Source organism: Papaver somniferum, chromosome 3 (assembly GCF_003573695.1).
Source record: "Papaver somniferum cultivar HN1 chromosome 3, ASM357369v1, whole genome shotgun sequence".
In the NCBI taxonomy this organism is placed as follows: domain Eukaryota; kingdom Viridiplantae; phylum Streptophyta; class Magnoliopsida; order Ranunculales; family Papaveraceae; genus Papaver; species Papaver somniferum.
In genome coordinates, this window is record NC_039360.1 from 139,751,260 (window position 1) to 139,759,190 (window position 7,931).

Sequence of the window (7,931 nt, forward strand, 5' to 3'; positions counted from 1 at the left end):
TATGCTTAGGTTGTAGTGTTGATTGTGCATTGGGAGAAACTAGTGCTTATAGCAAGCTAGTTCTCTTCCATTCTTTTAGTATACCTCCTGTTTGCCTGTATGCTGCCTTAGTATTGCTTCATGTCAGTTTCTCCACAACCCTGCCCTTGGCCTTAGGTCTTGGTTAATTCTTGTGTTGTTTTCTGTTGCTTTTGCTTTGTTTTGCTTTTGTTCACTGATTGTTTTGTTTTTGCTGTTTAGTTTTCATTTGTTTTCTTCCTTGTTTTTGCCCTGTGCAGTCTTAACTGCTTATGCTTACTTCTTTTGGCTTGCTGCTTGTACATTCTGTTGCTTGTGCATTCTGTTTTGCCTTTCATTCCCCTGCAGCACTTGTGCTGCTTTTGTGCATTGCCTTCCCTGCTGCTGCCAAGCTGCAGCTGCCTTTCTCTTCTACTGCAGCACTTGTGCTGCTTTGCTTTTTCTATTGCTGCTGCCACTCCTTGCCCTGTAGCTGCTGTTGCCTCCTGCATCTGAGCCTCTGCAGCTGCTGCTGCCAATCCACTTCTGTGACTGTTGCATTGCTGCTGCTTGCTTTGCTCTCCAAGGCTCACTTCACAACTGAGTCCAAGGCCCTAAGCCCAATTCACAGTTGAACTGTTGAGCCCAAAGCTCAAATCAGTTCACTGAAACAAAGCCCAGCTTTCAAAGATCAAGCCCAGTTTCTAAAACCAAAGCCCAATTACTGTGAAAGACCATTTCACTGTTAAGGTGAAATTGAGCCCAAAGCTCAATCAAAGGACCAAAGCCCATTTGCACTTCAAAGATAACTGAGCCCAAGCTCAGTTCATTTTATCTTTAACAAACTCACTAAGCCCAATTCATTCAAAGGGCATTCAAACCCATTAGCACTCAAAGCCCAATCTAAGCCAAAAGGCTTCTAAGCCCAAAGCAAACTAGGAACCCAATTAGCTAAAACGCTTCCAAAACACACCCGATCTCTGTGGATCGACCCGTACTTGCACGAGCTACAACTGACGACCGTGCACTTGCGGTATTACTGTAGGCCCCCGTTTTTATTGCGCTTATTTCTATACCCTTTCAAGGCCTGCCAAGTTTTTGGCGCCGTTGCCGGGGACTGCCAAGTTTTTGGCGCCGTTGCCGGGGACTACCAAGTTTTTGGCGCCGTTGCCGGGGATTGGTGTTGTGTTTTTCTTGTTGTTTTTTTAGCTATTTTTGCATTTCACTGCGTAGCATTTGCATCTGCATCTGCTTCACTTCATTTGCTGTTGGACCTGCTGTTCTGAGCCTGTTTTTCCTCTGCTGGGACGCCACCAAGGAAAAGAACCAAAACCCAACTGGGTTTTTGCAACAATATCAGAGCAGCTGGGCTGTGCTAAAAAGGTAAGCCTAAACCCATTCCATTGAGAGAACCCAACCTGTGGGCTTCCAAATTTCTTTAATTGTGGGCTTGTAATAATTAACCCAATTTTTTGGGCTTTTTATTTTTCTATTTTGGGTTTGTAATAATTTATTTTTGGGCTTGTTGTTTAATTTGTGGGCTTGTATTTATTTTGTGTGGGCTTGTTTAAATTCTTTCATTGGACTTGTATCCTGTATTCTGGGTTTAAACCCAGCTGAGCTTATAACCGATTGTGGGCTTGCTTCCACTCAAGAGTGGACCTCGAAACCAAAGTTTTAAAACAAACGTCGGGCCTTAACCAACTGGGCCAAATTCAACTTTCAGAGTTAAAACTTAGTGTTTCGTGAGCCGCAGCCTTCCATTCCATTAGAGGACAAACAGTGGGCTTGCTCCCATTTCAAAAACCAAATTTTATTGTCTTAATTTTATTTTCTTTGTAAAAAAAAAAAAAAAAAAAACAAAAAAAAAAAAAAAAAAAACAAAAATATTTCTATTTTGCTCCCAATTTTAAAACCAAATTTCCACTTTGCTCCCATTTTTTAAACCAAATTTTCTTTTTCAAATGTCTCCCACCAAAACCAAATTTTTCCCAAAAATCCAAACCCTTTAAAAAACCAAATAGTGGGCTTAGTGTCATTTCAAAATGGACCAACCTCGTGCTCTCCATGAATACATGTATCCATCAATACAAATTCCATTATCATGTATTGTATTACCTCAAACCAATAACCCTTTTAAAATAAATGCAAACATGATACAAATACTTCCTATATTTCGAGGGTTCGATTCTGAGAACCCCTATACTCATGTAAGAGAGTTTGAACAAATTTGTCGGACTTTGCAACCTGATCATATGTCCGAAGACTCTCTGAAATTGCATTTGTTTACATTTTCTTTAAAGGAAAGGGCCAAAACATGGTTTTACGGTTTGAGACCACAATCAATCACCACTTGGGAACAACTCACTAATCAATTTTTCCAAAAAAATTTTCCACACCATAGGACCATCGCTATTCGTCAAAATATCAATTGTTTTGTCCAATTGGATGAGGAAACTGTTTTTCACTATTTTGAACGTTTTAATGATTTGTTGAGTGAATGTCCGCACCATGGAATTGAGAAGTGGAGACTCGTCGTCATCCTCTATGAGGGACTAGACTTTAAATCTCGAACCATGGTTGAGTCTATGTGTAATGGTGAGTTTATTGATAAATCTGTGGATGATGCATGGAATTTTTTAGCCGAGATTGCAGAAAAAACCCATCAATGGGAATCCGTTAGGGAAACAGGAACAACACCACATGATATGAGTCACCCTCATGAATTAGAGTTTTATTCTTGTAATAGCTCCGACCTTAGGATTGAAAATTATCCTAGATTGCAAAATTCCTATCATGATGATGATGATGATTATGATGTTATGTTAGAAGAACATGTCTATACTGAAAATGTTATGGAATCTTTGGGTTCAAATACATTAGGCTTCTCTGCCCCGACCTTAATGCATGATATTTCTTCTAATATTCCATGTGATGTTTCCCCTGATGTGCCGATACATGAGAATAAATCTGTTGATGATGTTGATAATTCTGATTGTAATCTTGCCAATTTGATTGATGATTGTGAGCATGATGTGACATGTGTAGATGAGTTAGGAGATTTTGATTTGATTGATAATGATATGCCTATTCTTCTACCTAAGTCACAATTTGGTTGCCTTCCACCCAACCTAGATTTGGTTTGTAACAAAAATTTTAAACCAACTTTTCTGAAAATTCCTAACCTAGGTTTGGAACTGTGTGCTTCCCAAGTCCTTTTGGACTATTTTGCTTCAAAATATAACACTTTTAAAGAGCCACAGTTGGAAATTGCATGTTTGCCCATCCCGAAAACAGTCCATTATGAGTTAGACCTTTTGAATCCTGAACCCTTAAAATTAAAAGATTTTATGCTTAAAAGTAAAACTGTTGAAAAATTTAGGTTTAGGGGTGATTCATTCGGTTTTTCACTATCATTCCCATTTAAGTCCAATTTTAGTGTTTTGAAACTTCCTTTGTCTCTACACTTTTTCTTTTGGGTTGATCCTCAACTCTTTAGACTTTTGGTGTATGGTGAATTTTTTGTATATAATCCAGTAGATAAATTTTTAAAAACCCTTTTGTTCCTTTTGTATATATTTTTAATCCAATATGATCTCGGCTGAAATATGTTGGATTTTTGCCTTGAATAACGGAGTTTTAATTCTGCTTTCGCCGAAATCGGGTATTCTCTCTCCTTTTACTCTACTCAGCATGTCCCTTTCCATATGTTGCATTTAATTCTTTCCATATTTTGAAACATTGAGGACAATGTTTAGTTTAGGTTTGGGGGTATAGAGTAGACCACGATAATATGCTATAATTAAAACAAACTCCTTCTTCTTTTTGAAAAAATTGAAAAATTCCAAAAAAATTGAAAAATCAAAATTCAAAAAAATTAAAAAATGAAAAAATCATAAAAATGGAGCTCATTTACCTTGAAATGTTGACTCTTGTGCAAATATGTATTTTTATTAGGAGTCTTAGTCTAGATATTTAGGCACCCTGATTCTAGCACAATTCACATAGTGATAAGAAATTTGCACGCGCACGATCTACCAATACATGTATGGCCTCGATCTTCAAGGTGTTTGATAGGAAGTTACGATTGCCAATCACTTTAGAATACTGAACGAAACTTGACTAGCTTGTTCTTTGGTTGGTTGGGATAGAAGGTGGAGGTTACATTAAGAAAGACAACCATCGAATTTAACTGGGTGCATCAAAAAGGGCTACCTCTTGCAAAGTGTCATGTAATTTTTGTTTCCTTTTGTATATGTATCAAAAGTGTTCTCTTAAAAAAAAAAAAAAAAAAAAAAAAAAAAAAAAAAAAAAAACGATGTATATATTCAGAAAAAAATCAGAAAAAAAACAAAAAAAGTATTTATCAATTCCATCATCTCTTGTTCCAAAAATAAAAGAGAATAGTCAATGTAAATAAGAGTCATGTAAATAGTCATCTTTTGTTGTTTTTGTTGTAAGCAAGGAGGGTGTATGCCATTGATGTACAACGCGAGTAATTGTGAAATACCTCCAACTCATTCACAATTCTCGTAAAGTCCGGACAGCTAGCTAGATTTCGACCTCAGTTCTTAGCCTGAGAAACTATCTCTTGGTGATTAGTAGTCATGACTTCAGATCTTTCTTTACACATGTGTAGATACACTTTACACTCTTATCACATGTCTTTATTTGTTATCAGTGCTAGGATTGTGCCTTCGATAGCTAGATTGACATCTCCATTTTGCTGTGAGCTTAACTGTTTTGCACATGTCACATTTGATGGAATCTGAGCTTATATTTTGACCTTAGGTTTGTAGTAGGCAACACCTTCACGAGACTTCAACTCGTCCACTAGGGACACTTAGTGGTTTAAAAGGCTTAGTGCATACGCTAAATGCATTCGAGAGACCAGCGACAGTGGTATAGTTAGGATTTCCTTAGTTTTGTTTTACTTGAGGACAAGTAAAATTCAGGTTTGGGGGTATTTGATGAGTGCCAAATATTGTATATATTTATCCCTTTTTGTTGGCAATTTAACTCATCTTTTATGCATTAATTCTACATTTTATCCCATATTCTGTATTTTCATTGTTTTCAAGAATAAATATTTTTCTTACTTAATTTTGCATTTTTAGGTAATAAATAAAGTTCGGATGAGTCGCGGAGCGAAAAGAGCAGAAAAGTAGTGAAAAGCCGGGAGAAATTACGCAAGGAAGCCGCGAAGAATGGTGCGCACAACCTCATTTTCTACACACAAAAGCGCCTCCGTTCTCAGCCATCAGATCATTTCTCAGAAGCATCCGACGGTCGCTCCTTCATAGAGCATCAAAATCTGAAGTCTATGCCGAGCACCACAACGCTGAAATTCCAAGCCTTCAGATTAGATGGTAGTTGAATCCAACGGTCGCTCCCTTGCTGTTCATCAACGTTTGATATCTCCGCCTTACACTACAGTACCTAACCCCATCAAGTACCGTTCATTTTGTTGTATCATATAATCCAACGGTCGATCATCGCTTGCCTCCGCATCACCGTCCGATCTACCTACCATCTTCGCATCTCGCAGCTCAGAGTCACAGAACATCAAGACTCGATGAAGCCGCCTCACACCCTATCACCCGAACCCATCCACCTAACCAAACACCCCCCTTCTCTCCCAACCAGTCGAGCCACTTTCTTATCCACCTTACCCCTCTGCAGAACCATCTCCCTGCAGCCATGTCCACCACCTTCTCCACCTCTGCCACCAACTCACTGCCACCACCACACCTCCACCATCATCACCCTATCACCCAACAACCAATACCATCTACTCCCATCTCCCTAGTCCATCTAATTTCTCAATTTTTGCACGTTCTCTTTCAGAAACCCTAGGCGTGCAAAATTGGTAAATTAGGTCGAGCTAGAGTGAAATTGAAGGCATGGAGAGGTAGAGAAGGACAAGTAGAGTAATGGGTCACGTTCAATTTGATGTTGCTACATCAAATTAGGTAAGAATTCACCAACCCTAGCTACTGTCAGTTTGGGGATTTTTATTGGAAAACCCTAATGATGTAATTGGGTATAAATTGGGACTATGGGTTGTGTTAAAAACCATGTTTGGAGTAGCCAACATCCAGAACTCTCAAAGTTCTGTTAAATGTTTTGTTAATTTTCAGTTCACTTTTTCAGTTCAATTTGCTGCTAATTTTCATATCCATGTTTCAGTTAAAATTCAGTCATGTTCATTGTTAATTGTTTATTGTTAGTTTCTGTTATTGTTCACTGTTAGTATCAATTCACTGTCATGTTTAAATTCACTGTCAATTGATGGAATGCTAGGCTAGGTATCTGTGAAGCAATGTGCTGATTGTGCAATGGCAAGAAATCAGTGCTTAAAGCAAGCTGATTTTCTTGCCATTCTTGTGTATGCTTAGGTTGTAGTGTTGATTGTGCATTGGGAGAAACTAGTGCTTATAGCAAGCTAGTTCTCTTCCATTCTTTTAGTATACCTCCTGTTTGCCTGTATGCTGCCTTAGTATTGCTTCATGTCAGTTTCTCCACAACCCTGCCCTTGGCCTTAGGTCTTGGTTAATTCTTGTGTTGTTTTCTGTTGCTTTTGCTTTGTTTTGCTTTTGTTCACTGATTGTTTTGTTTTTGCTGTTTAGTTTTCATTTGTTTTCTTCCTTGTTTTTGCCCTGTGCAGTCTTAACTGCTTATGCTTACTTCTTTTGGCTTGCTGCTTGTACATTCTGTTGCTTGTGCATTCTGTTTTGCCTTTCATTCCCCTGCAGCACTTGTGCTGCTTTTGTGCATTGCCTTCCCTGCTGCTGCCAAGCTGCAGCTGCCTTTCTCTTCTACTGCAGCACTTGTGCTGCTTTGCTTTTTCTATTGCTGCTGCCACTCCTTGCCCTGTAGCTGCTGTTGCCTCCTGCATCTGAGCCTCTGCAGCTGCTGCTGCCAATCCACTTCTGTGACTGTTGCATTGCTGCTGCTTGCTTTGCTCTCCAAGGCTCACTTCACAACTGAGTCCAAGGCCCTAAGCCCAATTCACAGTTGAACTGTTGAGCCCAAAACTCAAATCAGTTCACTGAAACAAAGCCCAGCTTTCAAAGATCAAGCCCAGTTTCTAAAACCAAAGCCCAATTACTGTGAAAGACCATTTCACTGTTAAGGTGAAATTGAGCCCAAAGCTCAATCAAAGGACCAAAGCCCATTTGCACTTCAAAGATAACTGAGCCCAAGCTCAGTTCATTTTATCTTTAACAAACTCACTAAGCCCAATTCATTCAAAGGGCATTCAAACCCATTAGCACTCAAAGCCCAATCTAAGCCAAAAGGCTTCTAAGCCCAAAGCAAACTAGGAACCCAATTAGCTAAAACGCTTCCAAAACACACCCGATCTCTGTGGATCGACCCGTACTTGCACGAGCTACAACTGACGACCGTGCACTTGCGGTATTACTGTAGGCCCCCGTTTTTATTGCGCTTATTTCTATACCCTTTCAAGGCCTGCCAAGTTTTTGGCGCCGTTGCCGGGGACTGCCAAGTTTTTGGCGCCGTTGCCGGGGACTACCAATGTCTCACAAATTGTGGAGTCTGCAAGGCATACGTGTTTTAATTAGTCAGTTATTGACTGATTAGATATTGAGTCTAAGTTTTGTTGAATCGAGCATGATTTATGAATGCTCAGTGATTCATGAGTATTAATGTTGCTCGTCTGAACAAATATTGTAAATTCGACGAGTTGTCGAATATTGATGAGTTACTGAATATACATGGATTATTCGAGCAACTGAGCAAGTATTGCTCGATTCAACGAATTACTGATAAATTATTGAATATTGATAATTGGATCAATATTCGAGCAACTGAGCAAGTATTGCTCAATTCGACAAACTGATAATTTTAACATGCACTGAGCAAGTATTGCTCAATTCGACAAATTACTAATATTATTAAATATTGATAGT